We start from the raw sequence: 23897 nt of genomic DNA, 5'->3' as shown, positions 1-23897 counted from the left end.
TTCGAGACCAGCCTGGCCAACATAGTGAAACCCTATCTCTACTAAATATACAAAAATCAATCAGCTGTGGTGGCACATACCTGTAGTCCCAGCTACTCAGGAGGCTGAGGCACCAGAATCGCTTGACCCCAGAGGGCAGAGGTTGTATAAGCCAAGATCGTGCCACTGCAGTGCAGCCTGGGCAACAGAGTGAGACTTTGTCTCAAACAAAAAAATGTGTTAGAAAATTTCAAGATTCTGATTTTCAACAGCTAATAATCTTGTTCATCTATTTAAGAATATTGCACAGCAATATTTATTTAACCCGTGAAAGGAAAATCAATCTCGGGACCACCAAATCACTAAGCCAAGGGGAAAAGTCAAGCTGGGAGCTGTGATAGGCAAACCTGCCTCCCATTTTATTCCTAAATAAGATAGCTGCAAAGATTTTAAAAGCTACATACCTCCATCACAATTTTCCCACAGGGAAATTCCTTGTGGGCCTCAAGATCTTTCCCAGTTCTGTTGAATTTTACCCTGACAGTGTAAACCGATAGCTTCCCTTCCAGGGTGTGGGACAGAAAGTCATCCCTCTGCTCACCTGAGGCAAATGCACATCTGATTGCTTCCTCTGCCCTTTTGTTTATGGAGAATGGAGATTCACTGAGCCAGACTAAGGCATAAGTGACTCTTCCTCTCCCCCCCGTCACATGTAAATTGTATATTCACTGAAAGGCTGAGCAAAAACTCAAAAGAATGCAAACTGTGGGCTCCTATCTGCCTATGACCTGGAAGCCCCCGCTTTGAGTTGTCCCACCTTTACAGACCAAACCAATGTACAGCTGACACATATTGATTGGCCTCATGTCTCCCTAAAATGTATAAAAAGCAAGGCGTCCCCTGACCACCTTGGGCGCATGTCAGGACCTCCTGAGGCCGTGTCACGCAAGCCTTTCACCTCGGCAAAACAAACTTTCTAAATGGATTGAGACCTGTCTCAACTACTTTGGGTTCACAGAACAAAAGCTCATTGTTGCCACAGTTTGCGCAACTTCTCAGCAGCCAATGCATTGAGATACATAGGTTCTGTCATCAGTTTTATTTGTGAAACCTGGTTGTTGTTCCTACCTTCAAAAGCAGGGACGTCTTTCACTTAACCTCCACCAGCTTTTATCTCATCCTGCTGTGGGCAGACCTTGTTTACCCTGCCAAGTCCCTGCCACCTGTGGCTTCAGTGGCTCGTAGGCGGGAACCAAACCTTTTAATCCCTAAAATCCCAGCCCCATGCACATCCCGGCACAGAGGATAGGCTCCGTTGTTATGCCCAGACCGTTTATTCCCCGAAGAAGACCACCAGAGTCCAGAGTCAAAGCTAAGCAGCAAGGATCTTTATTACAGGTTCGAACCTGGAACTCTCCCTCGCTCGCGAAACGAGACGGGCAGGAGAGCTCCCCCACTGAGCTCCGAGCAGTGTTATATAGTCTAAGAAAAGTGGGCATAGAATTATTATACAAATCAGATATATGACTGGCTAGTGTTTGAACAAGGCGATTTGGCTAACTATGATTGGTTCCCGCCATTTCTGATATTTCGGTTCAACCTTTGAGGCGGGAGAGCAGTTTTATGGCAGCAAGAGTTTATCTTACTTAAACACATCTTGTGACCTTGCCTCAGAACTTACAAAATTTCTGGTACGTGCAGAAAAACAGGTACTCACAGAATTTACGAAATCTTTGGTATGTGCAAAACAAAATCTCTGGTACGTGCAGAAAAACAGGTACTCACAGAATTTACGAAATCTCTGGTATGTGCAAAGATTAGACAGCAGAACAAAGGGTGTAGCAGGGGGGGCGGGTACACATCTATCTTTGTGTCCTTTCACTGTGACTGTTTGCCAAATGAGTAAAAGGAAAGGAATCTGCGCACAGTGTGCCTCATTACTAATCAGCTTGGATAAGAGCAAATCTATGACAGGTTCCATTATCACTTCTAGTTATGTGTTAGAATACGCTCTCCCGGAGCCAAGGCACACCATGGTGCAGAGACAGTTTGATGACAACCCAGTACCCAAAACACTCTATTGAGGAGGTATCCAGTTTACATGGCCATAATTCATACTAGCATTTTAGGTGAACTACGAATCCGTTCATCTATTAGAGATACAGTCTGATAGGTTGGGAAGGGCATGGGCTTTGGAATCCAAAGCCACGTCTGGATCCTGACTTCCCTGTTTTCCGAGCTGGCCATGGAAAGATTGTCTTGTATTTCACTAGTATCTCCAAACTGCCTGTCTATATTTGGGCATTATGGTCTGCTTTCCTGGGTTGTTGTAAGAATGAAATACGATGCCTGCAAACTATATGGCATAGCATTTATTGATGAGGATGTAGAGAAATCAGAACCCTTGCACACTGGGGGTGAGAATATAAAATGGTGCAGCTGCTATGGAAAACATCATAGTGGTTCCTCGAAAATTAAACATAGAATTACTATATGATCCAGTCCATTCTTGCATTGCTATAAAGAAATACCTGAGACCGGGTAATTTATAAAGAAAGAGTTTTAATTGACTCATCATTCCACCGGCTGTGTGGGAAGCATGGCTGGGGAGGCCTCAGGAAACTTACAATCACGACAGAAGGCAAAGGGTAAGCAGGCACATCTCACATGCCAGAGCAGGAGCAAGAGAGAGCAGAAGAAGGGAGGTGCCATGCACTTTTAAACAAACGGATAATGTGAGAACTCACTCACTACCATGAGAACAGCAAGGGGGAAATCCGCCGCCATGATCCGATCACCTCCCACCAGGTTTCTCCCCCAACACAGGGGATTACAACTCAACATGAGATTTGTGTGGGGACACAGTGCCAAACCATATCCATACCCAAAGTAAGTGAAAGCAGAGACACAAACAGATATTTGTACATTCATGTCTATAGCAACATTATTCACAGTGGCCAGAGGGAGGAAGTAACCCAAGTGTCCTTGGACGGCAGAATGGATGAGCAGAATGGGTCATCCACAGGCGATGGAACATTATTCAGCCTTAGAAAGGAGGAAATTCTGACATGTGCTACTCCACGAATGAACCTTGAAAACATTATGCTAGGTGAAATAAGTCCAGTCACAAAACAACAAATACTGTATGATTCCACTCATATGAGGTACCTAGAGTAGCTGAATTCATACAGACGGAAAGTAGAATGGGGGTTGCCAGGGAAATGGAGAGTTGGTGTTTCATGGGTACAGAGTTTCCGCTGGGAGAGATTTTAAAATATCTAGAGATGGATGGTGGTGGTGGTTGCATAACAATATAAATATAGTTAGTGCCACAGAACTGCACACTTAAAAATGGTTACGATGGTCAATTTTATGTTATATAGATTTTTCCACAATTAAAAAAAAAAAAAAAAAAAAAAAGTAGCCTTTTCACAAGATGGCGCCGAAAGAAAAGAAGGAAGCTCCTGCCCCTCCTTAAGTGGAAGGAAGCCAAAGTGAAGGCTTTGAAGGCCAAGAAGGCAGTGTTGAAAGGCATCCACAGCCACACAAAAAAGAAGACCCACACGTCACTCACTTTCCGGTGACACTGCAACTCCAGAGGCTGCCCAAATATCCTCGGGAGAGCGCCCGCCGGAGAACAAGCTTGACCACTATGCTATCATCAAGTTGCCGCTGACCACTGAGTCGGCAGTGAAGAACATAGAAGAAAACAACACACTTACATTCATTGTGGATGTTAAAGCCAACAAGCACCAGATCAAGCAGGCTGTGAAGAAGCTCTATGACATTTATGTGGCCAAGGTCAGCTCCGGTTCGGCCTGATGGAGAGAAGAAGGCATATGTTCAACTAAATCCTGATTACAATGCTTTGGGTGTTGCCAACAAAATTGAGATAGTCTAAACTGAGTCCAGCTGGCTGATTATGTGTGTGTACGTATATATATATATATATGCACAAGAAATAAATGTTTGCTTTTATTTGTCTGCTTGTGAGGGTCACATCTTAAGAAAAGTTTACAGAAGTCAAGAGTGATGGTGATGCCACAACTGGAAAGACTGGGCACATGGAGGCTCTTGCCCCAGTGACGACACTGCTGCTTTCCAGTGAGGCTGTTTTCAAGCCTGAATCCTGAGCCTTTGTTCAAAGCATGTCATCTCTCCAAGGTCCTGAGCAGACCACCCGGAAGGTGCAGTGGAGATGGTTTGGGGAGGGATGGAGTCATGGCTGTGGAGTACAGCAGGGGTACCATTGGCTCAGAAGTCCTTTCTCTCTATGACAGAAACCAAACTGCTGGTTGTGTGTCTAGCGACAAACCCGGGAACCTGTGAAAATTTGAAAGCCCTGAGCAACCCCTACCAAGAGCGTTCCCTCAGTCCCTGATACCAAAACACCTGGCATCCCAGGTGAAGGCCTAGCTCCGCTGCCATCTCCAGGAGGGAGCTGAGGTCTCACCACAGCAACACACCTGCTATCCCATCCCTCCAAGATGCAGCAGCCCAACTGCTCCATCCATTCCTTTCATTTCACTGCATCACTGGCCAGTGGAGTCACTGTTTAATATACGAATGTTGGCAAATTCCATGATGACACAAATGAAAATATCTACACCTAGTATTTGCATTTGATATATAAACATGCTTGTTGTATAATGAGAATTACAGTTATCCCAGCCCAGGGTGGTATCCAACAACTCCTATGATTCACACCATCTCCAATGCTCTGAGCACGGGATAAATACTGAACCAGGGGAACACAGTAGGCCTGGACTAGGTGGAAAGGCAGTTGACCCCAGCTCAGGGACATTGCTGGAAGCCCAGGTTGGACCACACAGGTATAGGGATTAGGAAACCAAAGACGATTGAAATGAAGTGCCCACCTTCAAGGAGTATGAGCCTCCAGGTGCCTACAGAAAAAGCAAAAGCAGTAAGGCCCACCATCACTGACTGGGTGCCAGGCACTATTCTAATTTCATAACAACATTTAATCCTCACAACAGTCTTTTGCAGTAGATACTGGTTATTGTCACCACCTCACAAATGGGGAAACTGAGGCACGGAGCATAAGGTAATTCCCCCGACACCACCCAGTTCCTCACAGCGGGTAGCCTCCTGAGTCTGCAGACCTGCCATGCTGTAGGGTGCAGCCTAGTCCCGTAACCCAAGCCAGGAGGTGAGGAAGGTTTCCAGGCTGCATGAAATTCACCTGGAGGGAGCTGATCCCATTCTGGATCGTAGATTCCAATGGAGGAAGGTAAAAACCTTAGAACTCATGAGGGCCACACTCATACTTAATAAACAAGGACCCAAGGCCAGGAAGGGACCCCGTGAAGATTCTGGTTGGGCGTTGCTGGGAGCATCCAGCTTGCTCTTCCAGATGCTGTGAGTGTCTGGCAGTGCTTACTGCTTATGGTCACAAAACAAGCAGTCTGCTTTGATGAGAAAGCCTGGCTCCAAGCCAGGGCTCACATGGCAGGTGCATGATTATTTATTAAGCATGCAGGGACCCAGAATCCAGCACCCAGCCTGGCCTTCCACGGGCTTTACAGGGAAGCAGCTATGCTGGGTGGTAGGAGGTAAGGAGGAAATGAGGGTTTATAGAGGTAGGAGGGAGCAACCGGGGGAGAGAGTACACTCCCTTTTTCCCTATAAGACAGCTGTTCCATTACATCCTGAATTACCCAACTCTTAATACTGTTAAAACATAAAGCTTGCTTCGTTTTGGTTACTTTTAAAGGCAGCTGTAATTTTGAAGTCCATAGGTAGAGTTGGGGCAGGATTGTTTGTTTGAAGATCTGGGCCAAGACCTGCCTCCGACCTGGTCTCCGTGCCCAGCTCATTGGCCTCTTCTGCCCAGAAGCCAACCTGCAGTGAGTGAGATCCAGGACGCAGGAACGAAGTCTGCCTTCACACGGGTACACTGGTGGCAGCCCCAGAAGCAACCTGCCCTTACACAAGGCCATGAGCCCCAGGCGTCGGATTCTTCCTTCTCCACGCTGCTCTCTGGCATGTTTTCCTCACCTCCCTACTTGCTCCTTTACCTTTACTTCCTATCCTTCCTGGACTCCCAGAAACACCACAGGACCGGAAGCCAGAAGACTCAGCATCTACAGACCCAGTAACTGGAAAACGCAAAGCAAGTCGGTCCACACTGTTGAACATCATTAGTTTCCAGCTCCAGAAAATGGGACCTTGGGGAAGATGGATCTGCTATACTAGTCTCACAGGCTGAGGCAGTGATCATATGAGAGCATGGGTCCTTCAGAACCTTTTACATACTGTGCAAACGTACCAGGATAGGAAGCCCCAGCAGAGATGGCTAATAGGTGACATCCCAAAAGAAATGTGTGACCATTTCATGGGATGTTTTCTCCAAGCTAAAGGTGATGGAACATCCTATTCATTATCTTAGACCCTAATAATTAGCTGTTCAATCAATGAGTGCATAAATGAGCCAAAACCAGTTAAGGATGCATGCATCTGAAATTAACAAATACCCACTGAGCTTTCATTATGTGCCAACTGTTGTCATGGGTTTCCTTTGTGTGAAATTCAAAGACTAAATCACCTTCTAATGTAAAGGCAATAAAGAGGCAAACAACTCTGATTCAAGGCAGAGGCACTGGGGGAAAAGTAAAAAGTACAGTGCAGATTCAAAAGGAGGAAAATGCTACATCACTGGGAGGTCAGGAAAGGTTCACTGGCCATGACACATGGACAGAATTCCAAACTGTGTCACTACGAAAGGGTGTCCCAGACCAAGGGAATCATCTGCCCGAAGCTATCAAGGCAGAAGACATGGGACTTGGAGGGAGCAGTAAAGCCAAAGCATAGGTGTAAGTGGAAATGCAAGAAAAAAGTAGACACTAAACCAGGAATATGTGATTGGATCCAAAGAACAGAGGTCTCCAAGTGTCAGCTGAGGATGTTAGATTTACTCTCAGGACAGGAATGAGTGTCTGGATTCTTCCAGGCATTGGTTGACACAACAGATTCCTTTTGCAGAAGAGAAAGTGATCAATTATGGTTTCAGTTAATAATCCCCTGCCTAAACATAACTTCCTGCTCCCTGGTGCAAACACTCTCTCCCAAGTGAGCAAGTCACAAGCCCCTGAAACCTAGCGATCATCACGTATTAAATGGGATTAGCAGTACCCAGATCAGTGTTGTTCTGGGAATTAACTGTGACAAGAGCTACGCAAGTATCTGGCTTGGAGATGTGTCTTTTTGTCGAAAGTACAACAACTTTTTTTGGTAGGGACTTATTTGCAATGCAGACACACCTAAAATGAGGAAATACATTCCAGAATTATCTAGCTGAAGAAGACTCCATGTCATAGGTTAGGAATTTCAGGGGTGGGAGTCAGTGTCTTGCCACAGCATTGATCCCAGACACCAGGCCTCCTGACCCCAGCGTCCTCTCTCTTGCTGCTGGTTTCTCAGAAATCAAACACCAGAGAGTGAGTAAATGCATCTGGGATGTTTCCTGCAACAGAAAAGCCTGGCCTTTCTTGCTCATCCTAATCCCCCATCCGTTAAAAGTCCTGAGTGCAGATGTTGAAGACAACATTGACCAACTCTGCAAAACCGCTTTGTTGCTGACTTGCATAGAACAGAGAGTGCAAGTAGTCAACCACGAAGTCAAGAAGATCACCTTATACGGACAGAACCTTGCCTTGACTCTGGAAGCTATATCCTATCTACCTCCCATCCCTAAATGCACAGGTGGCATGAGTTATTGGGTGTATCATTTTGCAGATTAGGAATTAATGGCTCAGAGAAATTGAACAACTACGCCAAGAACATATGGCTGGTAACCATCGATTGTCTCAGCTTCTGCAGCTTCTCAACATGCCATTGCCTTCACCAATGCTACCAGTTACCTCTGTGTTGCTGAAACCAGTGAGCACTCTTTCGGTCTCTCTCACCAAACACTTTCTTCCTAAAAGCCCTTATCGTCCCCTGGCTCTCATGACACCACACTCCTCTGGTTTGGTGCTCTCAGAACACTTCCTCGCACTGTTGTTGTTTGGCCAATCCAACTCTACTGACCTCAGATGTTGGAGTTACCCAGGAATGCCCCCCTTGGCCCTCTCTGCTTTTCATTCTGCAGAGAGGAATTTCACGCACCCCTTTGGCATTGATTGCCTCTCTAGGCCAGCTTAGAAGCATGTATCCCTGCCTGAATGGCCCATGCACTTCTCAAACTCCACAAACCCAAAGCCCAACTCACTGTCTGCAGCTTGTCCTTGTAAATCACAGCTCCATCTACCTGAAATGATTCTGGCTTGAGTCTTCTCTCTCCTCCACTTCCTACACGAAAATAAACCTTTTCATTCCTCCTTCTAAGTATTAATAGCTCTTAAACCTTCAATTTCTACCATCCTCACCACCACCCTGCCTCTCATACCGGACTCATCTGGTAGCCTCCTAACTGGGCTCCCTGCAGCTACTCACATCTTCTTCCAAATCAGCCTCCACAAAGCAACCAGGCTGATGTTTTCAAAATGTAAATGGGACCATGGTACTCTCTTAAAATCTTTTGATAGTTGTCCAAATGAATGACTGGATAAACAAAATGTAGTATATACAGACAATGAAATAGTATTCAGCCTTAGAAGAAAGGAAATTCTCACACATGCTACATGGATGAGCCTTGAGGACATTGTGCTCAGTAAAAGAAGCCAGACGCAAAAGGACAAACACCGTGTGATTCCATTCAGATGAGGCACCTACACTAGCTAAATTCACAGAGATAGAAAGTAGAGCTGGGGTTACCAGGGGCTGGGAGAGAGGAAAGTGGGAGTTACTGTTTAATGGGTATGGAGTTTCAGTTTTCCTAGACAAAGAAGCTCTGGAGACGGATGGCGATGATGCCTGCACAACAATGTGAGTGTACTTAACGCCACTGGACTACACACTTAAACATTGTTAAAATGGTAAATTTTGTGTTATGTGTATTTTGCCACAATATTTAAAAATAAAAGAAACTGTTCAATGGTTTCCCCTTGCCCCTGTAGAAAAGTTCCACATTGCCAGGCATAGCGGTTCACGCCTGTAATCCCAGCATCTGCAAGTCTGAGCAGGCAGATCTCTTGAGCCCAGGAGTTCAAAACCAGCCTGGGCAACATGGTAAAACCCCATCTGCCCACACACACAAAAAAAGAAACAAAAAATTAGCCAGGAGTGGTGGCACTCACCTGTAGTCTTAGCTTCTCGGGAGGCTGAGGTAGGGCCTGGAAATTTCTTGAGCCTGGGAGGTAAAGGCTGCAGTGGGCCATGATCAGGCCACTGCACTCCAGCCTGAGTAACAGAGAAAAACCATGTCTCAAAAAAAGAAAAGAAAATTTCCCCATCCTTGGCAGGGTTCCCCAGGCATGGTGGGCAAGCCCCTGAGCCTGCTATCCTCCTCTCCCCGTTTTTCAGGGCCAGCTGCAATGCACTTTGCTAGTTCCTGACATGGATGGCCTCTGAGGGTCTGTGTCCTCTGCCCAGAGTGCTCACTGCCCCTCTCTCCCTGCACCACTCCTTTTGCCTGAACAGCTTCTGCTCAGCTTTTAAATCTCAACTTCAACACCCCAAGCTCTGAAGGGACTTCCCTCACACCCAAATGATGTCGCGACCCTGGATTCACGTGAATACTATTCCTTGTGCTGTGCCTGCAAGAGATTTAACACCCACAAAATTATTTAACGCTTGTATGCCAAGCTGAGAATGAGACCCGTCTCTGTCTCGTCCGTGTGTGTGTGTGTGTGTGTGTTTATAGTGCCAGGCATAGCATTGATAAAAGTCCTTCCAGGCCTACTGTTGGATCACAGAAGAGGCACCATGCTCACTGTTTTCCTGAGACCAAGCCTTCCCTCTATGTGGCTTTGACTCTGCTAAGTCCCTTGATGACTGTGGACAAAAGAGCAAAACTGGGCTGAGGGCAGGAGTGCAGGATGGGTCTGCTCTCCTCACGCTGAAGAGCCTACCAAGTGTTCAACCCCATGAATTATCACAAGGCCAGCTCCCCTCCAGCCTCCCCTCAACTTGCAACATACCCCAGCAGGGCGGGGCCCTCAGTCTCTTCCCTCCTTCCGGATCATCCCTGTCCTGGTGCATTAGTCAGGGTACTCCAGAGAAACAGAGCCAAAAGGACGTTCATAAATAGATAGAAAGATGCTTATTAGGAGGGATTGGCTCATCTGATGACGGAGGCTGAGCAGTCCCACTATCTGCCATCTGCAAGCCAGAGGCCCAGGAAAGCTGCAGATGTCGTGCAGTCCAAACCTGAGGGCCTGAGTACCAGGGCAGTCTATGGAGCAAGTCCTGGTCTGAGTCTGAAAGTGCCTGAACTAGAAGTTCCAGTGTCCCAAGGCAGGAAAGAATGGGTGTTCCAGCTCAAGAAAAGACAGCAAGTTTGCCTTTTTGCTCTACTCTTCCCCCAATAAATTGCACAATGCTGCCCACACTGGTGAGCGCATATTTTCTTTACTACAGATTCAAATGCTAACCTCTCTCCAAAGCACCATCAAACACACCCAAAAAGAGGGTATTACCAGCTGTCTGAACATATACCAGTCAGGTTGATAAAGAAAATTACCCATCACACCTGGGTCCTACCCGACTTCCTGTGATGCAGAAGCATTGACACCGTGCAAGCTCTTGGCCAACGTCGTCTCATCTGACTCCACCAACAGCCCTCCGTTCTTCAGAGGAGGGATGGTCACAAATTGCCCCAGGTCACATTGAGAGGGCAGGAATGCCAACATGTTTTTCCACCACCAGAGTCCTGCTGTGTCTCTAAGATTTGATTCCTTGGCTTTGCAGTCTCTGAGGATAACACCGTAATAGTGTCCAGCATCCCCTACCCATTCTTCAAGCTACCTCTAAATGCCACTTCCCCAACAGCGCCTTTCCTAAGCCCCATGAGGCACTCTTCCCCTCAGCTCCCAGAGGAGACTTCTAGAGCCAATATTGATCTAGCCATGGGCGCGACTTTTTTCTCTGATGCCCCCACAAGCCTGCAAGCTCCTTGGGGACAGAAGCCAGGTCTTCATCTCTGCTTTCTCCAAATCTAGCCCAGCCCCTGCATACAGAAGATACTTATCATTAACATGGGTTGAATAAATAAATCAAAGGGTAACCTACTCAAGCCCGTTTCTTCTGGGAAGAGGGGATAAATAATTCTTGCATGACCTGCTTCACATGGTTGTCGTAAAGTTGGAAATGAGAGAAGGTGTTTCCTTCACTTAAAAGTACTGCTGAGTATAAGATTCACAATTCATTATCCACTTTTCAGAGGAGAATCAGGGGAAGGGGAGAGAAGACCACATTAATTATTTACATCAATTATAAGATTCACCTTACCTTCAAAATGCCAAAATTGAAAAAACGTACATTCGTGCATCCTATAAATACATCAAGATGTGTAAAACCATGAAGCAGTGACATTGTGTGAGTTGTGGCCATTTGGGGGGTTTGTTAAAAAGACGGATCCTGGAGCCTCATTATCGAAAATTCTGATTCAAGGGTGATTTTGGGGGGTGAAAAATCATCAGGTGATTTCGATGAGCTGCCTAGTTTGGAAACTGGTCCCTAAAAAGACATAAAATTCACCCTCTTCTTTTAAAAAGGAGGAAACTGGGGGTGGCAGATAACCCAGAGCTTGTCACAGATCGGGCACAGGCAGTTCCACAAAACCCTGACTCCAGCTTCCCCTCCAGCTCTTCACTGGGGCTTCCCACCAGGCCACGGCACCTCCTTCTAGCTCCAGCTCAGACTTTACCAGAGGCTGATGACTTCAACAATTCCGGACTCCTGACATCATTGGCTGTTCTCATTTCTGCAAAGCCACTGAACAAACCACTCACAGGAAAAAGCCAGTTACAGCAGGCAGCAGTCTGGGGGGATTTCAGATGGGAGCTGTTAGTTGCACACACAAAACTGGTTTTACTTCCTTTAGGGTCTAGTAACCCTTTTACTCCACACTCCAGACGAACCATCTGAACACATGATCCCTTGAGTTGCTGAAATGCTTCCAATTGCCTTTGTTTTCAACAAGGTTAAAACAGCATGAAACAACCTGGCTGGCATTTGGCAGAGGACCACCATGATTCCCTTTTGTGTGAAACAAAAAGAAGTCCCCAAAAGTCAAGGACCTTGGAGAGCCCGACGTATGCTCAGATTTTTGTTTGTTTGTTTTTGTTTTTCTTTGTTTTATTTTTAATTGATACATAATAATTGTACATATGTATGAGTTACACTGTGATACTGATATATGTACACCTTGTGTAATGATCAGTAAGCCAGACACAGAAAGACAAATACCGCCTGATCTCACTCATATGCAGAAACTAAAAAGTGGATCTCACAAAAGCAGAGAGGACAATAGCCTTATCTGAGACTGGGGAGGGGAGGGGGAGAAGGGGATGGGGAGGGGTTGGTCAATGGGCACAAAGTTACTATTAAACAGGAAGAAAACGTTCTGGTGCTCTACTGCCCACTAGGGTGATTATAGTTGACAATGGTGTATTGTATTTTTCAAAATAGCTAGATTCTGAGATTCTGAGAAACCAGGGCCACGCTCAGGGGTGAAAAGGGACTGCCCGGACTCTCGGGCAGCGCCACCCACCCCAGCCAAGTGGGACTGACTGGGTCCGGTGCCAGGACAGATGCAGGCATTGTCGCCTCACTTCAGAGGCTCAGGGAAGCCTCTGGTTGTCCCTCTTTTAGCGTTCACACTGTCACTTTGAACAAATCTCTTTACGCTCTGCAATTAACTTCTAAATCTGTAAATGATCTGATGATGTTGAGCTACATTACTTCTACCTTTCCTTTTATTAACTGCCAGAAACCGTCTGTCGCACGAAAGCCATTGAGGAGGCCTGGCCCGTGGAGGAAATGGCTATGGCTATGAAGTGGGCTAGGGTGTCGAGCGCAGCCTTGTTGGTATTGGCAGAAACCCTAAGTCCCAGGGACTCCTGGAAACTCCCTGGAGTAGACACTGGCTACGTCCTTCCAGCTGAGATGTTATGAGACTATGATTCTGATGGGCAGTAAATGACAATTCTGGGCATAACTGGGAGAAGTTGATTTCCTTGCTTGGCTCAACACTTCCCCAGCAGAGGTGGGCTCTGGGTCCCATCTGTCAGAGCACAGTTGCAACTCCCTGGGAGGTACAGGTTGGTCTTGACTCTAAATGCTACCCTTTACCAAGTGTGTTTCTACTGCAGTGGGGGAAACCATCCAACACTGATTCTGGAAAGAATATTAGAGGCATTGAAACACATCCTGGGAGGATTGCTGGGGAACTAGCGTGGACATTGAAACCATTCACCTCTTTGTCACCTCTAAGGCTTTTTTATTAGGTATCAGAATGGGATGTGGATGTAGAACAAAAATAGGTTGCCCGATAAAGCTTTCTCTGAATTGTAGAATTACTACAGGCTTTGTGTTTCTTCAAAGTGTATGTAATGTCTCCAACCTGGCTCACAAAAAGGTTGTTATGCAAATTATGAATTATAATATCATGGTCACTTTTTTTTACATTTTGCCTTCATATTTCAGAAAGGAATTGAAACAGAAATTATCTGTAAATAGAATTTGCTTCTCTAGAAATCCTTTGAAACCCTTTGAAAGCACCAAGTACCTGTAGATTCACAGTGTGAGTCTGAGCTACTTGCATCACCTCCATAAGGTACACCGACATGACACATTCGTGTATCTCCAATGTGGCCCAAACGTGGCACGGAAAGCCAGGATTCTACCGCTGGCTCCCTTTGGAGCCATGTTGCTCAGTAAGGCCACCACTTGGGTCAATGCCCATCACTGGACCTATCGTTTTTTACTCAAAGGAGTGGATGTTGCGATTATATTCAAAATAGAAGAGACGGAAATATTTTATTACACTGAACAATTCTATCCTGCAGAACAAACAAAAAACATCATAAGCCAGGTTGAATGATAAAGTGGAGAAAACATCGGTAACATATATGAGAAGCAAAAGCACTGATTTCAAAGAATAAAAAAAGCTGCAAAACAATTTTTAAAAATGATCCAATGGTCAACTGACAAACAAAACTGACCAAGGAAATGCAATGCAAACAAAACAGCAGAGAAACGACGAGAGGCACAGATCCATCCTTCCCTAAGTCACCTGGCCACACAGCTCCTCCTGCTCCTACCATGCTTCCTCTAAAGTGGCCCCAGAGCTACATGTTAAGAAATATCCATCTGCCATCCGTCTTCCAATGTGGTGTGTAATCATTATAATATGACCCACCATTCATGGACAACTTCTGCTCTCTGTGTCCTGTGCTCCACATTCTACTCATTTTTCTCATCTAATAATCACAACGTCCCATCTCGTCCCCTATACAGAAGACAAGGATGTTGATGACCGCTGAGATGCCTTTTCAGTGGCTAGCCTAGGATTCGAACCCGACCCTGTCTGGTTCTTTCTTTTGCCAGGGTCTCTCAACCTTGGCACAATTAACATTTGGGGCTCGATAGTTCTTTATCATAGGAGGCCATCCTGTGCCTTGTAGCATGTTTAGCAGCATCCCTGACCTCTTGTAACCAGATGCTCATAGTGCTCCCTTCAAGCTGCAGCAGAAAAAGTGTCTCCAGACATCACCAAAGTCCCCTGAGTGGCAAAACCACCCCTGGTTAAAAACCACTGCTTTCAGCTATGTTTTCAACCCTGCTGCCCTAGTTTCATCCCAGATCCACAAGAAACCCAGTGATCCTCCAGGGCCCTTGTCAGGTGGGTGTGGAAACATATAAGTCATTTAAAATAAAGTATTTACTGTCTGTCTCTCCTCAGCCCACAGTAAAGTTGTTGAGATAAGGAACTATGTCTCTAATTCACCCTAGCACGGTGCCTGGCAGATACCAGTGTCCAAGATGTTCATAATGTATAAATGAATGGATAAACCCAGGCCAGTATGAATGGTAATATTGGAAACAGGTACAAGCCTATACTTTTTTTTTTTTGCATGTGATTGTAAATTAGTAAACCTTGTGGAGAACAAATTGGCAACATGTATTAAAATTTTAAAGGTGAAACCCCTTTAAACTTTCAGCCAACAATTGCAAGCCTAAGAATTAATGCAGTAAACTCCATATCACCTACCTCAGGAAAACCCACCAGTGAGTTGCCCAAGTCAAGTTATTTATCCTCATGGTTCCCTGTGCTTTGTTTTCATAATATTTATCATCAAAATAATTAAATAGGCTCACTAGTCCTCCTCCTTCAAAGTAGGGACAAGCATTTACAGGTTCTTAGTATATATTTGTTACATAAGTAATAATTTATATGAGTAACTATAACAAGTAAATATATATATATACATACATTTGCTATTATAACTGTGATTACTGCACCACTCTTACAGTAGTTAAAAAAAAAAAATAGAAATAATCTAAGGTCCATTTACAGGAATGTGGTTAAAAAGTATTCTACTGAGCATCTGTATATCTTCTTTGGACAAATGTCTATTTTGCACATTTTTAAATCATGTTGGGCTGTTGTTGAGTTTTAGGAACTCTTTATATATCTGGACATAAAAATATTGTCAGACATAAAATCTGCAAATATTTGCTCCCATTCTATGACTTGCCTTTTTATTCCATTAATAGTGTACTTTGATGCACAAAAGTATTTTTTAAATTTTGATGAAGATCAATTTATCTATTTTCTCTTTTATTGTCTGTGTCTTTGGTGTCATATCCAAGAAATCATTGCCAAATCTATTATCGTGAAGTTTTTCCCCCTATGTTTTCTTCTAAGAGTTTTGTACTTGTAGTTTTTATGTTTGGGTCTTTGATCCATTTTGAGTTAATTTTTGTATATGCTATTAGCTAAGGGTCCAATTTCATTCTTTTGCATGTGAATATCCAATCTTCCCAGCACCGTTTGTCGAAAAGATTGTCTTTTCTCCCTTTCAGTGGTAGTGACACCCTTGTTGGAAATCATTTGACCACACATGCAAAAATTTAATGTTGGGCTTTCTATTCTATCCCACTATTTACATATCTGTCTTTATGCTAGTACCATGCTGTTTTGATTATTGTTCCTTTGTAGTGAGTTTTAAAGTCAGGAAGTATGAATCCTCCAAATTCGTTCTTCTTTTTCAAGATTGTTTTGGCTATTTAGAGTTCCTTGACATTTTCCACAAATTTTAAGATAGACTTTCTATTTCTGCCAAAAAAAATCATTGAGATTTTTGATAGGGATTGCATTGTATCAGTAGATCACATTGGGTAATAAGCACATGAAAAGTTATACATGAGGCACAGTCAAAAATTCACATATAACTTTCAACTCCCCAAAAACTTAACTACTAATAGCCTACTGTTAACCAGAAGGCTTATCAATAAAATAAAATATTAATTAACATACATTTTCTATGTTATATGTCTTATATAAGATATTGTTACAATAAACTAAGCTAGAGACAAAAGTTATAAAGGAAAACGTAAGGAAGAGAATATATATTTACTCTTCATTAAGTGGAAGAGGATAATCATAAAGGTTTTCATCCTCATCATCTTCACATTGAGTGGGTTGAGGAGGAGGAAGTAGAGGAGGGGTTGGTCTTGCTGTCTCAGGGGTGGCAGAGGTGGAAGAAAATCCATGTGTAAATGGACCTGTACAGTTCAGCCCTGAGTTGTTCAAGGATCAACTGAAAATGCATGCATTATAAAAATGAATTTGATCTAAAATGAATTTGAGCACAACTGCTGGGTGGAAAGGAAAAAAAAGCAAGCTGCATATCAGTATTACAATGTGTTTCCTTTTTACAATCTGTAAAGTATTGAAGTGTACATGAATAGATACCTCTATGTGTGTAGAAGAGAATGTCATTAACTGAAAGAAATCCAATTGTTAGCAATCTGTTTATCCATGAAAAACAGGATTCAAGGCAACTTTCCTTTTCTGCTGATACACATCAGTATTGTTTTAACTTTTTGCAGCACATATATTATTTTTATAAAGAAAATATGCTATCTACAAATAATAAATATTTACTTTATTTGTAAATAAAGACAACAAAACCAACAACAGGGAAGACTTTGAAGACCAGCGCTCCCAGAGCCGTCAGCTCTGCTGCGCTTGCTGTGTTCCCTGGTGTCTGAGGTCACTCTCCTTGGCACTGGGATGTCCTGCCTGCAAAAGAGAGGATGACACGCAACCCCCTCTGCTGATGGCTTGGGTCTGTTCTGGACGTTCCATTCATTACCTGTACATTACTCTCTGTCAGCCTAGGTGTACCATCTAGGATGGGGTGATGATGACCTCATAATATGGAAAAGACTAGAAATAAGCATGGTAAGAAGTAGCACTAATTGAACACTCCTCATCTGTGCACATAAATGTGTTAAACCCACATGATTCTCTGGTGTTTGACAGTTTACCATTCCTACTAGCAGCGGGACAGGTACGTGCCAGACCCAGCTGGCCCTGCCTCTCCACAGAGGCACAGAGCTGAATCCATCCTGTCTGACTCAGGGGCTGGCTCAGCTCCCATCAAACACAGCCTCTCATGGTCCTGAGGAGTAGACGCATTCACAGTGGCATCGCACCTGGCTGGGGCGGTGCTTGGTGAGGCTGTGTCCTTCGTTTTCCTTCCTTGCGGCATTGAGGAGCTAGCTCCAACCTACGTGGGTGGAACTGACTCTCTGAGGAGCTCCTGAGATGGGACTGAAACCAGCTCAGCCCCATCATGCGAGGACTGTGTCCTGTTGACCTTGAAGGTGGAGCCCCAGGGCAGGCACTGCCCTACACAGCTTCTGTCCTGCCCCAGACCCCCTCCCCTCTGCACACTCAGGTCTCGGGCTCCAGAGCTGTGACAAGCACCTGACACAAACAGCTTCTGCTCTGGGCAGCTGCCAGTGGCATGGCCTGTGAGGCCAGCAGTCAAGGACGTGCCTTTAACAGACCTCCTAAATCTACGGCAAGTGGCCAGGTGCAATGGATCACGCCTGGAATCCCAGCTTCTTGGGAGGCTGAGGCACGAGAATTGCTTGAACCCGGGAGGCAGAGGTTGCGGTGAGTCGAGATCACGCCACTGCATTCCAGTCTAGGCGACACTGTGTGAGAGTCTGCCTTAAAAAAAAAAAAAAAAAAAGACCAGGCACAGTGACTCACACCTGTAATTCCAGCACTTTGGGAGGCTCAGGCGGACGAATCACAAGGTCAAGAGATCAAGACCACCTTGGCTAACACGGTGAAACCCCATCTCCACTAAAACTACAAAAAATTAGCCGGGTGTGGTGGTGGGTGCCTGTAGTACCAGCTATTCGGGAGGCTGAGGCAGGAGAATGGCGTGAACCTAGGAGGCAGAGCTTGCAGTGAGCTGAGATCGCACCACTGCACTGCAGCCTGGGCTACAGAGCGAGACTCTGTCTCAAAAAAAAAAAAAAAAAAAAAATCTACCACAGGTAAAGGAATAAGGAATTGTGCTCACCACTTACGGAACTTGCACAGTCTCAAACCAAAACAAACCATCCATGACTTAAAACCTTAAGTTCCTCCCTGAAGAGGAAGCCCCCATAGGGGTGAGGGTAACAGGAGGTTGGGGTGCTGCTAGGAATGGAGTCCCCAGAGTTTTGATGTCCTAGAAGAAATGAAGAGTTCACCAAGAATACAGATAACACTTGCATAAGTCTAACCAGCTGCCAAAACAATGTGCCACAGGCTGGGTAAATGCAAGTTTATTTCTCATGGTTCCAGAGGCTGGAAGCTCAAGATGAAGACGAAGGCTGATTCGGTTCCTGGTGAGGGCCACTTCTTGGTTTGTGCATCACGCCTTCTTGCCATGTCCCAGAGCTCTGATGTCTCTTCCTCTAACTAGAAGGCCACCAGTCCTATGCCCTCATTTAGCCTAATTACCTCCTTAAATATCCTTGCATGTATTTATGCAAGCAGGGAATGTGTTCCATCCATAGCAACACTCTTCTGTTTATTCATTTATTCCAAAATAGTCACTGATGATCTATGCCAGACCCTGAACCCTCCAGTGAGGGGAGATCGCTGAGCTCCCACTCGGCTCCTCCCCTCTGTCAGCCTTCACTGATGACTGGAGGGAGAGACCAGCATGCAGAGAGCCAGAAATCCAGCCCCTTCTATCCAGGGCCAGAAATCCAGCCCCTTCCATCCAGGGCCAGAAATCCAGCTCCTTCCCTCCAGGGCCAGAAATCCAGCTCCTTCCATCCAGGGCCAGAAATCCAGCTATTTCCACCCAGGGTCAGAAATCCAGCACCTTCCATCCAGGGTCAGAAATCCAGCTCCTTCCATCTAGGGTCAGAAATCCAGCTCCTTCCATCCAGGGTCAGAAATCCAGCTCCTTCCATCCAGGGTCAGAAATCCAACTATTTCCACCCAGGGTCAGAAATCCAGCTCCTTCCATCCAGGGCAGAAACTCAGCTCCTTCCATCAGCCAGTGGAGGATGGTTGACTTTAGCTTCTTAATTCCTCTCAGGTTCCTGTCTCATTTCTTCCCCCTTCCCCATATTGTGTAAGACCCTAATGGCTCCTCGGCCCCTTCCTGGGTCTTCCCAAGTCCAAGCTCACACCCTCTCCATACATCCTCGACATCTCCACATTAGACTAGTTCTAAAATGGCAACAGGTTCATTTAATTCCTCTTCCAAAGTCTCCCTATTGCCTAAGAAGAAAACCAAAGCTGCTCAAAAGCCTAAATGTGCACCCTTCACACACACACAAGCCTAAATGCATGCACACAACAAAACCTAAATACACGCACACAAACACGCAAGCCAAAATGCACACACACACACACAAAAGCCTAAATGCACACACATGCCCACACACAAACCTAAATGCACATACACACACACAAGCCAAAATGCACACACACACAAATCTAAATGCACACACACAAAAGCCTAAATGCACACACACAAACACACATGCCAAAATGCAAACACACAAAAGCCTAAATGCACACACACACATGCCAAAATGCAAACACACAAAAGTCTAAATGCACACACACAAACACACAAGCCTAAATGCACACACGCAAAAGCCTAAATGCATACACGCAAAAGCCTAAATGTGTACCACATGCACACAAAGATACAAGCCTAACCACCACACACAAGCCGTAATGCACACCAGACACACACGCTCACACCTCCTATATAGGCCTTGGTCCCTGCTCTCCTGAGATGTCCATGGTCCTTCCACCACACTTTCATCTACTCGGCCCCCATCTGCTCTACAACCTCATCCCAAGTGTCATTTCCTCCGTTAGACTGTCATTCATCACAGGTGGGTCAGTGGCCTCATCCCTGGGCTGTCAAGGGCGTGTGTACTTTCTGCCACCACATCCCCCATCAGTCTCCTTCGTCAGCACCCACCCACAAAGGCCACACCTTTGTCAACTGTGAGTGATGAAGCCAGGACTCTAGCCGGTCTCACTGCAATGATTTTTGTGAAAGTAGATGCCGCATTCTGTTTGCATGTGGTTTCTCCTGGGCACATGGCATGGGACCTGGCCTCCTTACGATCTCACCTGGACTTCCACGCCTTCAGAGCTGACTACCATGTCTCACTCCTCAAGAGAGCCCAGGAGTGAACTCTGCTCTCCAGCATCACCCTGCTGATGGATATAAGTGGAACAGGATGATGCCCCAGACACTGGGACTAAAATGACCTTCTTCTAGCACCATCACAGGATGCTTGAAATCCTGAAAAAGTAACCTTAAAAAGCAAAGTGTTTCTTTTCAAAGGAAGACATTTATGCAGCCAACAGACACATGAAAAAATGCTCATCATCACTGGCCGTCAGAGAAATGCAAATAAAAACCATAATGAGATACCATCCATACCAGTTAGAACGGCAATCATTAAAAAATCAGGAAACAACAGGTGCTGGAGAGGATGTGGAGAAATAGGAACACTTTTACACTGTTGGTGGGACTGTAAACTAGTTCAACCATTGTGGAACACAGTGTGGCAATTCCTCAAGGATCTAGAACTAGAAATACCATTTGACCCAGCCATCTCATTACTGGGTACATACCCAAAGGATTATAAATCATGCTGCTATAAAGACACATGCACACGTATGTTTATTGCAGCACTATTCACAATAGTAAAGACTTGTAGTCAACTCAAATGTCCATTAATGATAGACTGGATTAAGAAAATGTGGCACATATACACCATGGAATACTATGCAGCCATAAAAAGGAGAGTTCGTGTCCTTTGTAGGGACATGGACGAAGCTGGAAACCATCATTCTCAGAAAAGACAGGAAACCAAATACCGCATGTTCTCACTCATAGTTGGGAATTGAACAATAAGAACACTTGGACACAGGGTGGGTAACATCATACACTGGGGCCTGTCATGAGGTGGGGGGAAAGATAGCATTAGGAGATATACCTAATGTAAATGACGAGTTAATGGGTGCAGCACACCAACATGGCACATGTATACATATGTAACAAACCTGCATGTTGTGCACATGTACCCTAGAACTTAAAGTATAATAAAAAATAATAATAATAAATTAATTTAAAAAATAAAGCAAAATGTTTTTCAGGTTCAGAGCAGAAAACGTCAGTCCTGAAAATCAGGATTCCAGGGTTTAGATTCCTTCCCCTCCCAGGATCTTCAGACATCATCGGACCTCACATGGTGCCCAGCAGCATTCTGAGATTTTTTACTTTATTATCTTGTAAACCCCCAAAATTTGAGGCAGGTCTCATTTAATTTAGAAAGTTTATTTTGCCAAGGTTGAGGATGTGCCTGTGACACAGCCTCAGGAGGTCCTGACAACATGTGCCCAAGATGGTCGGGGCACAGCTCAGTTTTACACATTTTAGGGAGACATGAGACATCAATCAATATGTAAGAAGTACATTAGTTCTGTCCAGAAAGGCAGAGACAGCTCAAAGTAAGGCCCCCCGCACTGGGGGCTTCCAGGTCACAGATATGTGAGAGACAGATGGTTGCATTCTTTTTGTTTTATTTTATCCTATTTTATTTTATTTTATTTTTGAGACGGAGTGCAGTTTTGTGACCCAGACTGGAGTGCAGTGGTGCGATCTCAGCTCACTACAACCAACGTGTCCTGGGTTCAAGCAATTCTCCTGCCTCAGCCTCTCGAATAGCTGGGATTACAGGTGTGTGCTACCACACCCAGTTAATTTTTGTATTTTTAGTAAGGACGGCGCTTCACCATGTTGGCCAGGCTGGTCTCGAATTCCCAACCTCAGACGATCTGCTTGCCTCGGCCTCCCAGAGTGTTAGGATTACAGACATGAGCCACTGTGCCCTGACCGCTTGCATTCTTTTGAGTTTCTGATAAGTCTTTCCAACAGAGGCAATCAAAATACGCATGTATCTCTGGAAGCAAAAAGATGACTTAAATAGAAAAAGAGGTAGATTGGCCCTGAGCAGTTCCCAGCTTGAAGCGGCCCAAGATATTTTTCTTTCACAATCTTACTGAACCCACACCCAGTGTAATAATCCGGAAGCCTCCTCAGGAGTCGGTCAGCACAGAGGCTAGGGAACGAGGCTTTCCAGGCTATTACACCAGTTTTCCATTTACTGGCTGGGTAACCTTGGGCAATTGGTTTCAATTCTGTGCACCTCAGCGTTTTTCTTCTCTAACATGAGGATAATATGGCCTGGTCAAAGAATCATAGTGTGGGTTCAGTAAGACAGAAAGAAAGGGACAGAAACAGATCTGATGGAATCCTGTAGCTAGCTCATTGAGGCAGTTCACAGAGGGTGTTTGGGAGGAACTTGGAAGAGGCTGAATCGCGTCTCACCCAGAAGCAGCAAGGAGACCTGTGTTCCGCTTCTTTCTTCCCTCTTTCCACAATCTCACTGCTCTGAGGTCAGGCATGGCTTAACACCCTCTGTGAACTGCCTCAATGAGCTAACTGCAAGATCCCGCCGCATCTTTCTGTCTCTGTCTCTCTCAATCTATTTCTCTCTATCTCTATCTCTCTCTATTTCCATCTCTCTCTGTCTCTGTTTCTATCTCTCTGTTTCTCTGTGTCTCTCTGCTGTCTCTCTGCATGTCTCTGTCTCTTCCTCTGTCTCTGTTTCTGTTTGTCCATCTTTCTGGGTCTCTGTCTTTCTCTGGCAGGGGTGCAGTGGGAGTATATGGCAGGTACATGTTTGGGTGCAGAACAGCGTTCTGCCAGGGGTGGAGTGGTTGAGGGTCAGTTCACTCTGGGTGTCTCATGCCATGTGGCTACAGCATGGGGTTCTCATCAGACCACCATGACAATGTAGGGTGGATGTCATTCCTGGAAACTGAGCCTCAAGCTGGGTTCTCCAGCAACGCCACCACCCCCCACCAACCCTGATATCCTCCGAATAAACTCTTCCCTTCCTTGGTCAGCAAGAGCCAGCGTCTGCTGCTTGAAAATAAGCCGCGGAGACATCAGGAAAGCTGCTCACAGAATTACAATGAAAATCAGTGATAAATGAAATGTTTCTTAAATCTTTAGAATCAAGGAAAACCTGAGGGATACTTGGAGAGTCGCAAAGAGCATCCCAGCCTGGCAGTTGCAGCTCTGCAGGGTGGGCCCAGGCTGGACCAGACCTCGACCTCCAAGGGCCACACTGGGGGCTCACTTTCTGAGGAGTACCCTTTGGAAACATCCCAAGAACACATCTAGAGGGAAAAGAGGAAGTTTGGTCCATCAAGGAGAGTATTCTGTGTAAGGGGAGAAATGAGAAGGTAGCCTTGGCCAGAAGAAGAAACTTCATTACAACCAGCTCTGCTTTTGCAAGGGAAGAGGGTGAAGTTTGAGGTTATCTTGCAGGAAGAGACCAACACCAGCTCAGAGCCAGGTGGCCCCTGCTCAGAGCTTCCCTGTGGCTCTCCTCCATTGGATCCAGAAGGAGGGATTCCAGTGTGAACTGCCTTTTCCAGAAACCCC

At 45.3% G+C, this 23897-nt stretch overlaps 1 long non-coding RNA gene across 1 annotated transcript in view; it reads right to left on the bottom strand.

Annotated features, from left to right (window-relative positions):
- Positions 1-3411: 3411 nt before the first annotated feature.
- The window catches only part of LOC103215298 (uncharacterized), a 60021-nt gene continuing 39535 nt past the window's right edge, over positions 3412-23897 (bottom strand). The window contains exon 3 of the long non-coding RNA XR_490087.3: positions 3412-3797. This is a non-coding gene — a long non-coding RNA (uncharacterized lncRNA). The remainder of the gene's footprint in view (positions 3798-23897) is intronic.

The sequence above is a fragment of the Chlorocebus sabaeus genome, chromosome 8 (assembly GCF_047675955.1).
Source record: "Chlorocebus sabaeus isolate Y175 chromosome 8, mChlSab1.0.hap1, whole genome shotgun sequence".
In the NCBI taxonomy this organism is placed as follows: Eukaryota; Metazoa; Chordata; class Mammalia; order Primates; family Cercopithecidae; genus Chlorocebus; species Chlorocebus sabaeus.
Note: the sequence above shows the minus strand (reverse complement) of the source record. Positions and strands in the feature narration are given on the sequence as shown.